Source organism: Euprymna scolopes, chromosome 25 (assembly GCF_053919585.1).
Source record: "Euprymna scolopes isolate OS-2025 chromosome 25, ASM5391958v1, whole genome shotgun sequence".
Classification (NCBI taxonomy): Eukaryota; Metazoa; Mollusca; class Cephalopoda; order Sepiida; family Sepiolidae; genus Euprymna; species Euprymna scolopes.
Window position 1 is genome coordinate 95,849,177 of NC_136506.1, and position 21,890 is coordinate 95,871,066.

The 21,890-nt window shown below is 30.9% G+C and overlaps 1 protein-coding gene across 4 annotated transcripts in view; it reads right to left on the reverse strand.

Annotated features, from left to right (window-relative positions):
- Window positions 1–19,703, reverse strand: part of LOC145247530 (uncharacterized) — a 204,434-nt gene extending 184,731 nt beyond the window's left edge. For 2 of the 4 annotated variants that reach the window (XM_080109360.1, XM_080109356.1), the window contains exon 1: window positions 18,861–19,703. The gene's annotated coding sequence lies outside the window, so the exon portion shown is untranslated. Of the gene's footprint in view, window positions 1–14,160; window positions 14,295–18,860 lie in introns of those variants that run through there. The other 2 variants (XM_080109358.1, XM_080109359.1) reach the window with 2 other exon arrangements.
- Between the last annotated feature and the right edge of the window lie 2,187 nt (window positions 19,704–21,890).

The window sequence follows — 21,890 nt, forward strand, 5'->3', positions numbered from 1 at the left end:
TAGGTTTAGGGTTAAAGTTGGGGTTAGGTAGGTTTGGTGTTAAGGTTGGGGTTAGTTAGGTTTAGGGTTAAGGTTGGGGTTAGTTAGGTTTAGGGTTAAGGTTGGGGTTAGTTAGGTTTAGGGTTAAGGTTGGGGTTAGGTAGGTTTAGGATTAAGGTTGGGATTAGTCAGGTTTAGGGTTAAGGTTGGGGTTAGTTAGGTTTAGGCTTAAGGTTGGGGTTAGTTAGGTTTAGGGTTAAGGTTGGGGTTAGGTAGGTTTGGGGTTAAGGTTGGGGTTAGTTAGGTTTAGGGTTAAGGTTGGGGTTAGGTAGGTTTGGGGGTTAAGGTTGGGGTTAGTTAGGTTTAGGGTTAAGGTTGAGGTTAGTTAGGTTTAGGGTTAAGGTTGGGGTTAGTTAGGTTAGAATTAGCATATTGGATTAGAAACTATTGAGTAGATCACATAATGGAGAAGCATCAAATATTTATTATAAAAATAATTATATATAGAGACACACACTAGCAGGCTGCTTGGCTTTGCCCGGCTGTAAAATACGCTTAAATATCATATTTTAATTTATGCAGATTTCGTATTTATTATTATTATAAAGCTAATACTTCATTGATTATAATACTGTACACAATAAATAGTAGTAATTTGCTAAAAATTAACCGACCTTAATGTATAAATGTATATTTGCACAAGCGTAGAGAAACACTTTAAGTCAACTTATGCCTGCCAAGATCCAATCTTATCAATTTTGAGACCCCTAAGCAGATATTTTTACCGGCTAAAAACCACACCGAATTTTTTCCACAGTTCCGAATCCCCTATATATCAAGTTTTAAATCTGTAGAAAAAAAATTGAAAGAGTAGATAGGTAGAGACCGTTCTGCACACAGACAGACAAGGTTACACACACACACACACACACACACACACACTATATATATATATATATATATATATACCTTATAATTATTTTTTTAACTATATATATATATATATATATATATATATATGCCTGTTAAAAACGGGCAAAAGTTATAGCCCGTTGACTTAGAATGGGTGTTTCATGTCAAACTTCTAGAGTAAATTTTGTTCTTTAGTCCTGAGCATCTGCTTCACTATCGACTTCATTGTCGTTTGCTGATGTACAAAAATGAGCAAATATTAATTCGTCCTCTTAATATAATGGATTTTAGTTTTTGAAATTTAATTTTTCTGTGAATTTCACACATAGAATTCTTTTTATTATATTTTTTGTCTGAAAAAATACTAAGTAGACTGGGTTGGGTTTTTTTTTTTTTTTTTTTCGTAACCAAGGAATATACCTCCGTCGATTTTAATATTTATAGCTTATCTTATCTATAAATGCGAAGAAAGTTGAGCCAAATACACGCACTTTGCATAAGTTTGATTAATTACAACATAACAGTTCGTATGGTGTCTCCCTTAATCTTTTATTAAATAATCTGGTGAGTATATATGCGGAAGTCATTAGTGCGTACTCCATAGGTTTTAGGGAAGTTTTAATTCAACAAGTAAACAGCTTGCTATTTCAACAATATCCCCTATATCTATCTATATATCTATATTCATATATTGGCGGTTAACGAATTTCACATGCCTGTTTCTCATCGACATTAGGAAATTATTTCTTTCATCTACTGATGACTAAACGGACATCGGAAGCGTTCATAACTTTATATATATATATATATATGTATATATATATATATATATATATATATATATATATATATATATATATATATATATATATATATATATATAGTTAGTTATAAAATATATATGGCGATTAAGCTACACTGAATATTCCGCGTTTCATCCACTCTAGGACTCTTCAGTCATAGAGAGGATGAAACACGGACTATTCAGTGTAGCTTAATCGTCATATATATTTTATAACTAACTAACTAGGTCTACCTACGTATTGAGCACTTTTGAAGTAAATACTTGAAGTTTACGCATAAATTTATACTTTCGTATATTAATTTTATGTGAGTAAATGAAGTAGTTATATATATATATATATATATATATATATATATATATATATAAGTTCCGTGGTTTAATTTTAAATTCTGAAAAAACAACATATAGAGATATATATTCGATTATTGCTTGATAAAGGAATATATAGAAGTGGTTATTTTAATTTCCTTAATCCATGGATTTTCAACAATGGCTCATATCATCAGAGGAAATGAAATGCAGTTAGCAACATGTTCAGCTGCGAATGGACGCTATTTTGCTTTTCAGCACAATTATTGAAAATAGTTTTTTGAGTGGTTGTGAATAATTATATATATATATATATATATATATATATATATATATATATATATATATATATGTAGACCTCAATATATATATATATATATATAGACCTACATATACATATATATTTTATGTGATCTTGTTGTAATGGAGGCTTTGTCACAGGCTTAACAAACTGTGCCACTTCTTTCAGAAGGCGACATCGAGTACTTTTTGAGACATTCTTCAATCCGGCTTGGGCAAAGATTTCTCGACTTATCTGAACGGGGTTCTTAACAACTTCACGTTTAATTTAATTATTAATGGATATATATATATATATATATATATATATATATATATATATATATATATATACCTACATAAATATATATATATATACATATACATAAATACATATAGCTAAATATATATACCTAAATACATACATATAACTAACTATATGTACCTAAATATATATATATATATATACCTACACACATATATATATATATATATATACCTACAATATATATATATACCTACATAAATACACATACATATATATTTATATACATATACACCTACATATATATACCTACATAAACATATATATATATATATATATATATATACCTACATATGTATACATAACTATATATATAAACCTATATATATAACTACATTATATACCTACATATATTTGGCCTTTTGGTCAAGATCAAAGTGTAGTAATGAAATCGAACTTTATTTTCTCACACATACACACACACACACACACACACACACAAAAAAAAAAATGCACACACAACATACAGAAATGAATATACAAATTGTACATAGTTAAATTTTACATTGAACGCTGGGGTTATTAGTTAGATTAGGATCCACAGAGTGATTGAGGTATTTTGGTAAATGTTGCCAGTCAAGAGTAAGACTTCAAAGTCTCATCTGTTACATAGTCAAAAAGACCCTGTACCCTCCCCCTCCCAATTTCTTGTAGGGCCTTGTGCCTAATTTTGTTGAATTGAATTTTTTGTACGTTTTTTATGTTCAATTTTTTCTTTCTCAATAAAATATATAAACAAGATCAAAGTGTAGTATCTGTTCCGGCAGATACTGCAAGCTATGACTAGCTATTGCTAGCTAAGACTAGCAAAGACCAGATGTGGGGGCAACCCCACATGCCTGACCTTTAACCAGCTCCCATTTCCCACCTCTCGGGAGCTGGTCCCCTTTTTCCCTTCCCCCTCCCTTCACTCCTCACATTAGAAATTGGCCTTGTGCCTAATTTGCTCGGTGGGGGAGCAAATAAATACCATCTGTTCTTCAGATGCTGCACTTCATTTTCTTGTTCTCTTTCGGTGGGGGAGAAATCCTTCACGACTGAGACAATTTTTATTTTTGTACCTTTTCTCCACGTTAAAAAACGACCCTGGTGTCTAATTCTGTCCCGTGGGGAGGCATAGTAAATAGGTACATAGATAGATATATAGTAATACATATATATATACATACATTTTTTTTTATAATACTAGCATGGGTGCCCGGCGTTGCCCGGGTATTTGAAGGTGTATGTTGAGCAAAAAAAAAAAAACGGTCAATTTTTTTAAAACTTTGACCCCTATTATGACCCCTTAAAATTTATTGTTTTGGGCTGAAATCAAGTTATTAAGTTACATCCATGTCCAAGGAACCTATATCTAAAATTTCAAGTGCGTGAACCCAAAATTGTCGGAGGAGTTTGGTAGCGTGCTCAAAGGTCAAATCGTTGAACTTTGACACCTTAATCGCCAAATTTCTGGCCAAATTTCAGTAACCTGTATATCAAATTTCGAGTCTGTAGACTAAAAATTGACAGAGCTATTGCGTAGGGAAATGTACACAGACACACAGATACACACAGAGATACTTTCACTTTTACATATATATATTTTGTATTCCTGCAGGTCACCACTAGAAAACGAATAAAGAAAAGTTAGTTTTATATATATATATATATATATATATATATATATATATATATATATATATATATATGTATATATATATATGTATATTAGACATTAAGAGGAGATTATAGATAGATATATATAAATACCCATTCACATAAACTTTTGCACGATAAAGCTAGAACCCAGAATTAAATGGAATCGAGCAATTGCATCGACAACGGACAGCGTCAGACCCAAGGCGGGTTTCGATGTATTGCATCTCATCAGTGACGTGCTCCGACATAGGCGCGAACCCAGGTCGTCGTACGCATGAAGTGTGCAATAATAACCGTATGGGCCAAGGCGCAATCTATTGGCTATGCCTCGATTTTAATTTTTTATATTTTTATCTAGTTCTACATTCTACTATGTGAGAAGTAACGCTTCCTACACAACTAAGACAGTTACTGCTGGTATGCAGGTGGTAGATATCACATCTACGAACATTAACTGAAATTAGCCGACTTCCCCCGACACGATTTCGGAACAACCTATTCGTTGAGGGACATCACGTCCCTACGAAGGATGAACCGCTTTTTCTACATATATTAGACATTAAGAGGAGATTATAGTTAGATTTATATAAATACCCGTTCACATACACTTTTTTATAAATATTATAATAAATATTATGTATATGAACATTTATATATATATATATATATATATATATATATAAATATATATATATATGTATATATATATATATATATATATTTATATATATATATATATATATATATATATATATATAAATACCCGTTCACATACACTTTTTCATGATAAAGCTAGAACCCAGAATTAGATGGAATCGAACAATTGCATCGACAACGGTCGATTTTTATTTGTATGTGAACGAGTATTTATATATATTTCTCTATAATCTCCTCTTAATGTCTAACATATGTAGAAAAATCAGTTCATATAAAATATAAAAATTAAAATCGAGGTCTAACCAACAGATTGCGCCGTGGCCCATACGGTTAGGTCGTCAGTATTGCACACTTCATGCGTGCGACGACCTGGGTTCGCGCTTATGTCGGAGCACGTCATTGATGAGATGCAGTACATCGAAGGCCACTTCAGGTCTGGCGTTGTCAGTTGTCGATGCAATTGCTCGATTCCATCTAATTCTGGGTTCTGGCTTGATCATGAAAAGCGTATGTGAACGGGTATTTATGTATATATATATATATATATATATATATATATATATATATATATATATATATGTGTGTGTGTGTGTGTGTATGTATACACCTGCATAATTATATATATATACCTACTTGTGATGGACGATTCCAATATTTATCCAAATTCCGATACAATTACTGATTCCATGCTAAATTCCCGATTCTGATACAATTACCGATTACGATTCTGATTTTTCATAAATCTCTATATATTTAACTATAGAGTTTAATTTCCCCCGATTTCTGTTAAAAAAAAACGACAGTTAAGTCTGCAGGTATTTTCGTAAACGTAAATTACACTTGTGGAGGATGACCTATCGATTTTATCTTTACTGGGATTTAAAGATCAATAAATATGTATTATTTTATCATTATTACCAGCAATGGAATATTTTGCTTTAAACAAAATTAAATAAAAAAAAAAAAGACAACTAAAAGAATCGTTTTGGCATCGGAAAATAGGCACAAATCTTTGCGATTCTGATACTGATTTCGATACCCCAAATTTGTCTATTTTACCGATTCCCAATTTCGATTCCGCTTAATCGTTCCAATACTAATACCCCCCCCCCATATATATATATATATATATATATATATATATATATATATATATATATATATATGTATATATGTATGCATATATATATGTATATATGTATGCATATACTTACATAAATATTTATGTATATACATATATATGCATATATATATATATATATTTATACATATATATATATACATATAGGTATAAATGTAATATATATATATAATATTTATTCATGTAGATATACATATGATATATATATATATATTTCTGTATGTACATATATATATATATATATATATATATATATATATATATATATATATATATATATATACATATAGCCGCACTAACGAGCTCTGATACAGCGAAACAATGCTGTATGTGGATGACTTTAATGCTCCCTTTCTTGGGTTGAGCATATTGGGAAGTGATATACAAAATGCCATTAGCGTCTGAAGCGATGCTCTTTGTATAACAAATTCAGCTTAGGCATTTGGGTAATGCAAAACATTGTTAATTCACTACCCGCGCAGCAGCACCCGAATAGTGCAACGGTATAAGCTCTTACTGTCGTTTGGGCGGCCCAATTTCGATCCTAGCTTGAGGTAGTTGCTTTTCTACCCGCACTGATGAGCTGTGATACAAAAGATTTGTTGTAAGACAATAAATTGAAGTATTGAAACTTTCAACAAATCTTTTTAAAAAATTATAAAAACAACAAAACTTCGACTTCATACATTGAATACCACCCCAATATTCCCTCATTATATGCCCCCCCCCCAAAAAAAAAACCTCACAAACCGGATATCTTTATGTGCCCCATAATATCTGGCATCGGTAGTGCAACAAACAAAATTGCTGGGCCATATCCAATATCTTGACTCCACTACTGGACACTATCACCACCTCCCACATAAAGAACTCCGGGAATTTACTCAACAAGATAAAAAAACATTAATGTACATAAGGAAAATATACACAGATATAATATCATTATATAATAATACTCCCATTTAAAACAATGCTTAAATTTACTCCATAAACACCTAAAAAATCAAACATTAACTTACCTTTTCCTCCCGATACTTTTATGAAAATTATTAGACATATAACTGACATGGCTTATTTTCAATTCAATAACAATTTCTACAAGCAAAATTTCGGTCTTCCTATGGGTACCCCCCTCAGTGCCTTTTCTTAGAATTCCTAGAACCTGGTTCTTTCAAATTTAGATCAACTCCAAACGCAGAATATTTTAAATATATTGACGACATTCTAATTTTTCTTCCTGAAAACACGTAACGAGGTAACATTAAAGACAAATTAGAATCAGTCGACCCCTCTATAAAGTTCACCTAAGAAACAGAAAACAATCACCTTTTTCTAGACATACTTGTTATAAAATCCAATAATGAACTATCCTTCAAAGTTCACCTCAAAACTACACACGAAGAAGATTATATACATTTCTACTCACACCATAATAACAAAATAAAAACAGGTATGATAATTGGTTTCTTCTTAGGCGCATTTAGAATTTGTAGTCAAGAATATCTGGACGAAGAATTCAAATACCTCACAAACACTTTGAAAACCTTGCAATATCCCACACATTTCATATTAAATGCTAAGCGAAAACCCACACAAATATTTTCCAGGATAAATAAACAAAAATCATATACACTAGACTTTTCTCTCATAAACTGACATCTTCTTTTACCTAAACTCACCAATAATACAATAATTTGCAGCACACTAAACAAACTAGGAATTCCAATCATACAAACCACATCACAAACTATAAGACAAATATTAAAAAACAACAAAACATCTCCAAAACAAACCAGTTTCAATGCAGGCATATACATCATTCCTTGCCAAAATTGCCATCATAGATACGTTGGTGAAACCCAGCGTAAATTAAAAAAAAAAGCTCAATGAACATAAAAGAGATATGAAAAATAGCAATTCTCTGAATGCATTATTCTCTCATTCATTGCAGTATAATCATATTTTTTACTTCAAACAAGCAAAAATAGTTAAATTTATTTCAAATAAGCTGCGCTGGAGACTTCTTGAATCAGCGCTTATCGCAAATTCAATCACCTATATTTGAATTTTAACAGACATATTCTTTCCAGAAACAATATTAAACTGCGTTTATATCTTTTAAAAACATATTAACGACTACAGTAGCGCCCAAAACTAAGGGTCAAAAGTTTAAAACCTAATATTTGTTAGAAATAATAACTGCGAAAAGCTGAAATTTTGACAACTGGTTATCATCCATAATAACATACTAAATATTGAATCATTTGCAAAGAATAGAATATATATATATATATATATATATATATATATATATATATATATATATATATATGACTACTTCATTTAATCACATAAATTTATATACGAAAGTATAAATTTATGCGTAAACTTTAAGTATTTATTTAAACAGTGCTCAATACGTACGTAGAGCTAGGTAGTAAGTTATAAGATATATATGGCAATTAAGCTACACAGAATATTCCGCGTTTCATCCATGCTAGGAGTCTGATGAATCCTAGCGTGAATGAAACTCGGAATATTCTGTGTAGCTTAATTGCCATATATAGTTTATAACTTATTATATATATATCCATATATACACACACATAGTAGCCATATACACATAGTTTCCTTCCCGATATGGGTAGGATTCTAACACTGTTTCCTTTTCATTTTCATATGGTCTATGATCGTTCTCTTTTCTTTCTTTTTTTTTTTTTTTTTTTTTTGCATTTTTCCTTTTAATATCCTGAAGATGTCCTCTGCAATAGGGACGAAAGGTTGATCATTTCATAAATTCATTCGGTTTTTCTTTATTCAAAACAACATATATATATATATATATATATATATATATATATATATATATATATATAGTATTCCGAATTTTACTGGGTTTATATAATTGAATAAATTTTAAGCCAAAAAGAGATGACTTCAACTGTAAGCTACAAAATTATCATATTTCATAATTGAGCATTCATATATTGTTTTAACAAAAACTAAAACTTCAAAGAATGGGTTGATAGCAGCAATTAGTGTATTTCATCGTTAGTTACAATTGTTTCAAGACTATTCGGACAAATTCAAACATTATGTCGTTTGAAAATTTTCACAAGAACAGGCTTTCTTCAGACTTATTGAATAAAAACAAACACTTTAACAATAAAACATTATGGAAACCATTTTCCTTATAAGGAAAAGAAAACAAGCGAAAACATTTTACCTATATCTCATCCTTGCAAAGTATATATATATATATATATATATATATACGTATAAAATATATATATATAAAATATATATGTATAAAATATATATATAATATATATAACATATATATATATAAAATATATATATATATATATTTTTTATATATATATATATATATATATATATATATAATATATATATGATAAAATTATGGAAATGATATTGCAACATGATGGATAATGAAATAATAAAATTATTTATATATTCATCAATGTTTCGTTTTTATTCCAAGATTTTTTCCTGGTGATTGATTTTACTTAAAATAGTCTTTTAACTTTAAACAAGCTAGACGCATTAAATTCATTTCCAACAGAACATTTAAATTAAACAAATCCTTTTTGTTAGTTTTCCGTCTACATATATATATACTAGTGGGCTGTCTGGCATTGCATGGTGGTAAAATACGCTTAAATATGATATTTTGATGAATGCAGATTTCGTACTTATTATCATACTAGCAGTTCCTCCCGGCTTTGCTCGGGCCCTATGTACTGTTCATAACTTTACATGCACATGTATATATTAAAACGTGTGAATATGTACGGTAACGTCATTCTATATAATCGGCTTCCTTAACTACCATAGACAAAAGTTGGTAGAGACCGCAGAGGTCGAATTTTTTTTTTTTACTTTGATCCTAGTTTTGACCACTTAACATTTATTGTTTTGGGCTCCAATTGAATTAAAATGTTTGACTCATGTCCAAGTAACCTACATCTAAAATTTCAAGTATTTAGACCCAAAATTGGCGGAGGAGTTTGGTAAAGTCGGCAAAGGTCAACTCTGTCAGCTTTGACCTCTTGGCAGCCAAAATTTCGCTGAAAAACTGATTAAAAAGTTTGCTGCATGTCTGAATACCTTTTATGTAAAATTTCAAATGTTTAGACCCAAAATTGGATTAATAGTTTGCTAGAGACTGCAAAGATAAAATCTTTTGAACTTCGGCCCTTTGGAAGCCAAATTTTCAGCAAAAAAGATTAAAAAGCTTGCCCTAGGTCTGAATACATTTTATGTAAAATTTAAAATTTTAGACCAAAAATTGACTGAGTAATTTGGTAGAGACTGCTGAGGTCAATTTTTTTTTTAAATTTGACTCCAGTTATGACCTCTTAGCATTTATTATTTTGGGCTCAAACTGAATTATAAAGTTAGATCTATGTCCAAGGAACCTGTATCTAAAATTTCAAGTGTTTAGCCCCAAAATTGGCAGAGGAGTTTGGTAGAGTTATTAAAGGTCAAATTGTTGAACGTTGACCCCTTAACAGGCAAATTTCTGGCCGAAATCCGATTACAAAGATTTCCTGTATATCAAATTTCGAGTCGGTAAACCAAAAATTGACAGAGTTATTTGGTAGGGAAATGAACACACACACACACACACACACACACACACACACATTTTCGTTTGAGAGATACTAGCATGGGTGCCCGTTGTTTCCCGGGTATTTGGAGGTAAAGTGAAATTACGAATTTTTTTTTTTTTTTTTTTTTCGCGTTTAACCGGTGTCTAAGTTGTTTTCTTTAATAATTATTTTCGACAGAAAGGGAGCAACGTGGAAAAAACCTTTTCTTTGCTCAATTATATTGCTGGAATGGGAGATTATAGCTGACTCAATTAAACGTCGTGTGGATCTGTTATGTATGTATTTAAGGAAAGTTGCTTTGTAAAAACGCGAAAAAAAAAAAAATTCGTAATTTCACTTAATTTTATTTTTATTTTACTTATTTACTGTATTTTATCATTATCTATTTTTAGACTCCATTTTATCACCTCCTATTCTTATTTTTAGATACCATCTTTTAAGTTACTGCGCTATTTTATCCCAATTCCATTATTTCTAATTTAAAAAAAAAAAAAAAAAAAAAAAAAGATTCTTTCGTAATCTCGTGTCATTTTATTTATTTAATCTATCACCGCTATATTTCCAAACACAATTTTTAATCTCTACGATATTTTATCTTTTAGACGTAATCCACTACACTACTGTACTCTAATTAGTTCTTCTCTCATAAAATGTATATACATGTATATATGACATCTAATTTACATAAGGAAAACACGCTGCTCTCCCCCATCATTATATATAGCCCCAAATCCTCCGACTCTCTCGTCAATGACCATCCCTCTTGAAGAAGCCCGCATAAATCGGGCGAAACGTTGAGTATCCAGGTCCTTCTACCTCCATTTTATTTCATATATATATATATATACACACACACACCATTTTTGGGGGCAATTTTATAAGTTCCAAATCTCAGCGACTATTGATCAGAATTTTACAAATGAAGACCCGTTGGAAATGTAATGATTTGAATTATGTAGTGAGCTATGTGGAATTTGCCCTTAAGGTCGCACATTAAGGGGATCATCTAGAGCCTTTTGGGGTACTTTTTTTACAGCTATAAAATGTTTCAATCATAGTCATTTGTTTTCCTAATTTTGCATATGGATTACAAAATATTTGATATTTCCCCAAAACCTCTGGTCTTGATGGCCTCAGAGTGGGGGAGGGGCTAAAACTTGCTGCTCTAGTTTGAAATTATCTGAAATAACAGCCAGGGGGGACTTTATTCCAAATACTTCTCCCCTCTTTTGTTTTCACACATAAATGTTTAAGACACAGGAGATTTTAAAAGGGAGGTAATTTTCCGTTTCGATTTATTTATAATAAGAAGATGGCCGCAATTTTTCACCTGCTAACATGATTTAAATGATTTTTTAATAATTCGGTAATATTCAGGTAATTTCGACTGCAAAATTTAGAAGCAAACATTGTAATTTATTAGACTTCACAAAATAAAATCAGTAGAAATTATTGTTTTTTCTTTTCTGAAAACTCCATTTATCGATTACAAAATTTCATCCGATAGTGCATAAGCACCGTAACAATTATTTGTTGTGAATTTGAAAAAAAACAACATTTCTCTGACCTGAATATAAATGTCATATTAGTAATGTTCTATTTTTTCGGAAAAAATGAACGACTATAATTATTTAAAATAATGTATTTAAACCAAATTAATTTAAACTAAACAGAAGTATAATTTGTATCAAATGCTAAAAGACTCGTTAAATTGTCAGATGTTTTTACTCATAACCCAAAAAGCATGTTATTTTTTTTTTTTATACAATAAAACTTTGTATTCAATTTTTTGTTGAATTGAATATTTTTGGACATTTTTTATCAGCGCTAAAATATGATATTACTGTGAAAAGCGTGTTTTTTTTTTATACAATAAAACTTTGTATTCAATTTTTTGTTGAATTGAATATTTTTGGACATTTTTTATCAGCGCTAAAATATGATATTACTGTGAAAAGCGTGTTTTTTTTATACAATAAAACTTGTATTTAAATTTTTGTTGAATTGAATATTTTTGGACATTTTTTATCAGCGCGAAAATATGATATTACTGTGAAAAGCGTGTTTTTTTATAAACAATAAAACTTTGTATTCAAATTTTTGTTGAATTGAATATTTTTGGACATTTTTTTATCAGCGCTAAAATATGATATTACAGTGAAAAGTGTGTTTCTTTATACAATAAAACTTTGTATTCAATTTTTTGTTGAATTGAATATTTTTGGACATTATTTTTTACCAGCGCTAAAATATGATATTACTGTGGAAAGCGTGTTTTTTTATATGCAATAAAACTTTGTATTCAATTTTTTGTTGAATTGAATATTTTTGGACATTTTTTTACCAGCGCTAAAATATGATATTACTGTGAAAAGTGTGTTTTTTTTTATATACAATAAAACTTTGTATTCAATTTTTTGTTGAATTGAATATTTTTGGACATTTTTTTTACCAGCGCTAAAATATGATATTACTGTGAAAAGCGTGTTTTTTTTATACAATAAAACTTTGTATTCAATTTTTTGTTGAATTGAATATTTTTGGACATTTTTCTTTTTTTTTTTTTACAAGCGCTAAAATATGCTATTACTGTGATATTCATTTTCAGCGTACTCGAAAACCTATAAAAGTCGTCATCCAGTTTGATGCAAATTAAAAATTTACCCTAATCACTTCTTTTTAGACGGGAATATTCACCGGTCACGTGAGAGAAATGGCCACAAAGTAGGTTTTCAGTTTAGTAGAACGTTATAATTGAAAACTGATCTCCGTCGATAAAAGTCATAAATATTTTTTTCAATTTTTTTTTTTTTTTTTATATCTGAAAGTTAAGTTTGTAATCCATGGGATTAACATGAAAACATTTTGTTTAAAAAAAAGTGTAAATTGTTGAATTTAGAGGTGAAGAGGGGGTCAATTTCCTAAATGTCCGCCCATATTGTTTTCACTAGTCGCCGTTTTTGTTTTCGCGCGCAAAATTCAATATGCGCGCGCGAAAGCAAACATGGCGACCAATGAAAACAAAACGGAATACATTGGATAATAGAGGTCTTAATATTATTACCCTTAGTGTGCATGTTCTCGAGTGGTTCCGATATGCGAGATTGCTGAAAAAATTGAAAAACGAACGAAAATCAAAAAACGATAAAAGGTGGCTGTGCGTGTTTTCAAGTGGTTCTAATATCGGGGATCGATTTACTAGCAAGTTGTGTGAGAAACTGAGCACCATTTACAAATGTTTTAATATTGATTCTTTTTTTTTTTTAATAATCTGGTTGATTAGTGTCCAATCAGTAATAATCCGCTGCAAAAGTTGAAAAGAGATGAAAAGAAAAAAGAAAAGGGAGTGTGCATTGTATATGTACACTGGATGTTATTTTTACCAGTATTTTGCATAAATTTTAGGTACTTATACAGTTTAATCAAGACATTAAAATCTGAAAATATTGAAAAAAAAAAGTTAAATTGTACGTACCCATTATGGAATGAAGTTCTCCGAAAAAAAAAATTCCCTTAATTTGATCAAGTTTTTTTTTTTTTTTTTTTTTTTTTTTACAGTGGAAAAACACGTTTTTATAACAGCGCGATGAAGCTAGCCATGTTTGAATTTTTAAAACACGCCACGGGGAAATAACTCAGCCTAAAGCGCTGACCCTCCTCCCATCCACATGTTAAATAATAACTTTTCTTCCTAGAAATCGAAACATGGCTACCTTTTGATCGGTGTCATAACAAATTGTTTTTTCCGCCGTAAAAAAAAAAAAAAAAAAAAAAAAACATTAATCAAATTAAGTGAATTTTTTTTTTTTTTTTTTTTTTGAGAACTTCATTCCATGACGGATATGTACAATATAACTTTTATTCAATATTTTCAGATTTTAATGTCTTGATTAAATTGTACCAGTACGAAATTTTGGATTTTTGAGCGATTATTGAGGATCGATATGGCTCTAATGAAACCGACATTTTTTTTCGTCTTAACAGATTCTATACTACTTTTATTTTCAAGTGAACACACGAAAAAAAAATCCATCCAAGCAAGAAGACCGGGTGTCATAATAGTTAACAAGAAGGAAAAGTTCTGCCAGATTGTAGATTTTGCCGTTCCAGCAGACGACAGAGTGAAGATAAAGGAGAATGAGAAGCGGAACAAATACATGGAACTGGCCAGAGAACTCAAAGGGATCTGCAAATTGAAGAAAGTAAAAATAACACCACTAATAGTAGGAGCGCTAGGAACGATACCGGAAAACTTTGAAAAAAGAATGGGAGAGATTGGAATCAGAGGGATGACCGAGAAGAAGGAAACCCCTTGAATGTGGAGACTAATACCACCACAGAAACTGGACATAGAAAAGGCTACAGATGCAAAACACAAAGGAATATCGCATGGAATTATGAAAACTGAAACTTTATAATTGCAAGATATGCCCCCCCCCTCCTTTTTGTGAGTGTTACCATGAATGAGCACCGCACCAAATAGTGAGGGTCAAGGAGGATGGAAAAACCAAGAAGAGAAAGCACTAGACAGACCTCCGCTGGTTGAATGCAGAGAGGACTGGGGACCTTGGGAGGGGGGGCTTTTGCTACCCAAATATCACTGAAGACCAATGGTTGTCGCCGACAATAAATTAATGGTAAGCGGCTGTTGCGATAACGCAAATTCTTTTGCAAATATTATCGAAAGAGGTGGAGAGTACTGGAAGTCTGGAGAGACTTGTTGTCACTCAGATTCCAGGGAACAGCACAAGTTATTCTCAAATAGCAATCTTTGATGATGGCTTGTGTGACTACTACTAGTGAGTAAATAATAATAATAATAATAATAATAATAATAACAATAATAATAATAATAATAATAATAATAATAATGATAATAATAATAATAATAATAATAATAATAATAATAATAATAATGATAATGATAATAATAATAATAATAATAATAACAATAATAATAATAATAATAATAATAATAACAATAATAATAATAATAATAATAATAATAATAATGATAATAATAATAATAATAATAATAATAATAATAATAATAATAATAATAATAATAATAATAATAATAATAATAATGAAAGAAAGAAAGAAAATTAATTTTTTTCTTTTTTCTTAAATTTTCAAATATTCTCCCACTTTTTTTTTTTTTTTTTTTTCACAAAAGAAAACAAAGGATTTGCCAGAGAAACAAACCTACATACGAAAAAAGGAGTCAACATTCAAATATACAACAAATAAATGTTACCAAAGGCAAGATAAGTTACTCTTTTACCTATCTGGATAAGTTTTGTCTATTTTAACGCATTTTAAAGCTTTTATTCCTTTGGAAAACAAGGGTAAATATTCTCTTACGCTACAACAGAACACCGACCACTCTAATTTGTTTTTTTAGGGTACTAAAGGTCGCTGACAACTAATTTGATAATCAAACCCGTCGCAAATTTACTGTTTGCATGGTATTAACCCCTTGACCCTGGGACTATTTTGCGCCATTTTACCGCCTTCAATAGGGTTTTCTTACATAATGCGTTCCCGTACGCACGCACGTAGTAAAGTAATTTATCACATCGCGGAGGAATTATTTTAGCGGGCATTTGAAATAATAAATTTTTTTTAAAAGTGGATCATTTTTTTTTATATCGTTATTACTTAGTTTTTAATGCTTTTTAATTGATCTAGGTTTACACGTATTTACAAAAACATATTTTTATGTTTTCCGTTCTTTTTGGATGATATTCAATTATAGCGCTTGTGTAGTTTAACAGGTGATATTTTTCGTTTTCTTTGGGGGTCCATTATAGAACTTGAATGGTTTAACAGGTGCTTCTGCAGTTTAATTAACCGTTTTTCCGTAAGTAAGGCGCCGACATTTACCGAGTATAATACCGTTTAACATTTCACAAAAATTCTGTTTACACTGGGGATGGGGGTGAGGGGAAGGCGTGATGGTGGTGGTGGTGGTGTGAAATGGCGTAAAGTAATTCCAGGTTCCAGGGGTTCATACCATGTAAACGGTAAACTTGCGACGAGTTTGATTATCAGATTCGTTGTCAGCGACCTCAAATGTCCCTAGAAAACCAAAATAGAGTGGTCGGTGTTCTGTTTTAGCGTAAGATAATATTTACCAAAAAAGTAATGCCGGGTTGGTAAGTTAAACTAACAACAATATAGCCGACAAGAACGTGCCGCATTCGGAGTGACAATAATGGCTCACAAATTCAAAAATAAAAAAAATACTGATAGAAATTCAACCAATAAGTCTCGCGGTGATACTTATTGGTTGAATTTCTATCAATAGTTTTTGGTACTTGAGCGTCAATGTCACCGCGCTGAATAACGTTATTAATAAAGACATTCTTAATAAGGTTGGTTGGTTTTGGTTTTCGGCAAATGAGTCCTTTTCGGGTTATTTAATGCCGAATCCAAAGATTTTGAAGAAAATTTTTTAATAGAATATATTTGTTGTTTCCAAATCGGTTTCTATTTAACCCATAGTTGGGACCCTAACAGGTACTACCACTCCGGGTCAGAGTGGACCTGGGAGCAATAGTAATTAAAGGGTGGCTCTACACTCCCCAAATCCCGCAAGCTGAGGCCTCGCCACCGGATATAGTTTAAGGTCATATCCAGGACCAAAACTCTAGCATTCAAAGTTGGGGATGTTACCACTGTACCAACGTGACACGCATCTTTCTTAGAAAGCCATTCTTAATAAGGAGAGAGGAGAGTGTTTTGTAACTAATCTGTACTTTCACCTAACAATTTAATAAACATCAATATCGTAAAAATTAAATTTAACTTGAAAATACTATTAAGATATAGCTCGGTAACATAGATGCACAAGCATCGTATTTTGTTTATTTTTGGACTTTTCAGCCATTACTGACACTCCAAAACGGCATGTTCTCCGTCACGTTGTTGTCGGTTTAACTTACCAACTCGGCATTATTTGGGGGGGTTTTTTCCGAACCGAATCAAAGCTTTAAAATACGTTAAAACACAAAAACAATCCAGGTAGGTAGAAGAGTAACGTATCTTGCTTTTGGTAACATTTATTTGTTATATGGTTGAATTTTTTACCCCCCTTTTTTTTTTGTATGTTGGTTTCTCTGGTAAATCCTCAAATAGCAAAATATCCCAAAACGGTATTTTTTTACATTAGGTCCACTCCACCTCCACCTCCACAAATTGTTTTTTAAATGACGACTTATATGAGTTTTCGATTATGCTGAATAAGAAAATCTCATATAAATTTTGCAGAGACAAGTAGTTTAAGAGATATAAAGACCTTTATTATGCACTGTAATTCACTGGTGGCCATGTTTGCAAAAATATGCGCGCTTGCCCGTACAGAAATGGTCACCTATGATAACATACAGAATTACATGCCTTAATATCTGAAAAACTAGTTTCTCATATAATTTTAAATTGTTCGTCAAAGATTACTACGCTATGCGAGAAGGTTTTGGTACGCGAGTGCACATTTCACGGTCTTCGTTTATGCTACCGCGTCACGTAAACTAAGACTGTGAAATGACAGAAAATAGTCCCAGGGTTCAGGGGTTCATACCATGCAAAAGGTAAATTTGCGACGGAAACAGTTATCGTGTTCTTTTAAAGCACACCGAAATCTACACAAAAAAATGTATTTTTCCATACGAATGTGAAATAAAATAATACCTTTAACTGTAATATTCGTTGTCAGCATACCCACCCGCAAATTATATTTTTAAAAATGCGGGTCCGGGTCAATCGCAGAAAAGTGCATTCGGTTCGAAAAAACAAGTAGTACCGAGTTGGTAAGTTAAACCGACAACAACGTGGCCGAGAACATGCCGTCTTCGGAGTGTCAGTAATGGCTGAAAAGTCCAAAAATAAACAAAATACGGTGCTTGTGCATCTATGGTATATTTTAATAGTATTTTCAAGTTAAATTTAATTTTTACGATATTGATGTTTATTAAATTGTTAGGTGGAAGTACAGAATAGTTACAAAACACTCTCCTCTCTCCTTATTAAAAATGGCTTTCTAAGAAAACCATTCTTAATAATAGCGTTATTGTGGAGTTAGACCTAATGTAAAAATTTACCAAATAAACTTTAAAGGCAATACTGATCAATATTCACCTACAACACAAGGAAAATAAACTTTGTTTTACTTACCTGGTTTCAGAAAAACTTGCGGATGGAGTCAGCCTCTGTAATTCTCTTGGTTGTTGTTGTTGTTTTTATTGAACCAACAACAACAACGATAACTATACATATCATTTAGTGTTCGCTTTTTATATCCTTCTTTCACTTTTTCGTCTCAAAAACAAATAATTATAACTCAAATGTTACATTTAAAACTACCAGGGAAATATATTTATAATATTCCAAAATCTGTTCTTTGGAAGGAAAATGGTGTTTGAATTTCCTTGATTTCTTAAATCACAGCGTATAAATTTCCAAAAAGGATATACTTTTTAAACTTGACAATAAAAATAAAATAAAAATAAAATATTAAATTTCTTTCTTGTAGATTTCACACTTTTTTAAAATTGTTATTTTAATTGATTTTTTTTGTTGTTTTGTTTTTTTTTGTTTTTTTGTTGTTTTGTTTCTTGTTTTATTTTTATTTTTTTTGTTTTTTGTTTGTTTTGTTTTGTTTTTGTTTTTTTTTTGTTTTTTTTTTTGTTGTTTTGTTTTGTTTTTTCCCCCCTCGTTAACAAAAATACTGCGAAATCGAAATTTTGGTAAAAATGTTCTGTTTTGTTTCTTTTCTTTTTAACCCTTACTCTAACCCTAACTTAAACTTAAAAGTGTTGTTTGTTTTTTTTAGCAAAATAAATGTTGAGTCCTCTTAAATGCAGCAAATAATCCTTGATTATTGAAGAAACAAAGTGAAATAAATTTGGTTTGTTTGTTGCTTAAATTTGTTGCTTTTTTTTTTTCTTGGTTAGAAATGTATCGTTTCAATTATCGGCCATCGTCCCGGCCGTAAAACACAGATCCGAGTGCGTATATGAAAAAGAGAGGAGAGAGAGAGAGAGAGAGAGAGAGAGAGAGAGAGAGAGAGAGAGAGAGAGAGAGAGGGTCAGTCTTACAAAGAGAGAGAGAGAGAGAGAGAGAGAGAGAGAGAGAGAGAAAACACGAAGAAGAAAAAGAGGAAAAAGAGGAAAAAAAATCCCTCCTGGTCACAGACGTGGCATATGATAATAGTTGATCAAAAACAGAGATTTATTTAACACTCGACTTTTTGGTACTTCCTTCTGATTCTTAAATGTTTCCCTGACGCTGACGCAGTAGACTTCCACTAAATATTACCAAATTTTCCTCCTTCCCCGCTCTAACTTACTTCCATCCCCCACCCCTCTCTCCCTCTCTTTCTCTCTCTCTCTCTCTCTCTCTATTTTCTCTCTCTCTCATCTGTCTATCTATTTATCGCGTACGTTGTCTAAAAGGTTTTTTAAAAAGCTTTGTGAACTGTCTCTTTTTTCTCCCCCCCCTCTCTCTCTCTCTCTCTATCTATCAATTTCTCTCTCTCTCTCTCTCTCTCTCACATACACACACGTATATATATATATATATATATATATATATATATATATATATATATATATATATATATATATATATATATATATATATAATTTCATGCATCCACAAAAATGTTATGAGGCAATATAATATTTTATGTATCGATTTTCGGTATTTACTTTAGCAAAGCAAAATACGTGAGTGGAGACGTGGCCTTCATTAAGCAAACCTAGTCATTGAAAATGACGTCATGCACGAGGTACGAGCTAGCAAGATTTGTTGAGCAAACAGACTCTCCATAATGAATGAGAACTTTTTACAAAAAGATAATAATTTAAAAAAAAAAAAAAACACATTAGAAAACCTTTATAAAAAATAGATCGGAAAAGAGAAAAATTAAGAACAAAATTCGCACTGTAACCATACTTATTCAATATTAATCAAAAAAGAAAAAGAAAGGTTTTAACGGAATTTAATGAATTAAAAAGAAACAAAAAAGAAATTAAAACATAAAATCTCTTATCGTTAAGTCAATGTCGAGTGTAATATTTTGCTAAGTTTAATGGCCACCCAGGTAATGTCATTAAATAGGTTTGGTTGGTTGTTTTTGTTTTACGGCATATCAACCATTTTTGTGTTATTTTTTTTTTTCTTCAAAATCACCGGATTCGGTTAATGCCGAATCCAGTGATTTTGAAGAAAAAAATGTTAATAGAATATATTTGTTGTTTTCATGTCGGTTTCTATTTAACCCATAGTTGGGACCTTAACAGGTACTACCACTCCGGGTCAGAGTGGACCTGGGAGCAATAGTAATTAAAGGGTGACTCCACACTCCCCCAAAGCCCGCAAGCTGGGGCCTCACCACTGGATATAGTTTAAGGTCATGTCCAGGACCACCTAAATAGGGTTTGTGGGTGATATGAGAAAATAAGCCTGTGAAGGCAAACAATAGAAGTAGTTAGATAATCTAGGGTTTGCATAAAACCAGACCTTAACTTTTAACACACCGGCAGGGGGCGCCTGTGTCTGTCAGTTGAAGTATGGAAGCAGAAAATGGATGCAATTTTCAAATATATTTTATGTTTTTTTTTGTTGTTTTTTTTTCACAACTTATAATAAAAATATATAAAAATACGTAAACCTTTTTATCAATTAAAGATAAAATAAGGAACATGATTTATACTAAGATTGAAATAAAAACAAAAAAAAATAAAAACAAGAATTAATTCAAAATGAAAAGTTGTGGGTGCTTCTTCGTTAAATGTCAATAAACATTTTGTTGTTTCATGGATGTAAAAAAAAAAAATAAAATAAAATAAACATAAAATATATCGTTAGGGTTTGTCTTTATTGAATATTCAAACTCAACCAGCGCCTCTATCAAGGAACACAAACCCTAACTTGAATTTTGCGTGACCAACGCACAGTTTCGACATTTGAAAAGGTTACCGTAATAACAACAAATGGATTTCTACTGATTCTATGCTCCAACAATCACAAAAAAAAGAAAAAAAAAGAAATACTGATGATGAAATATATTTATAAATTTAAATATAAATTTATTAATTTTAATATAAATTTCAAACAAAATAAATATCTGTTTATCTATAAATATAAAAGCGAAAATGTGTGAATGTTTGTATGTATGTTTGTATGTATGTATGTGTGTTT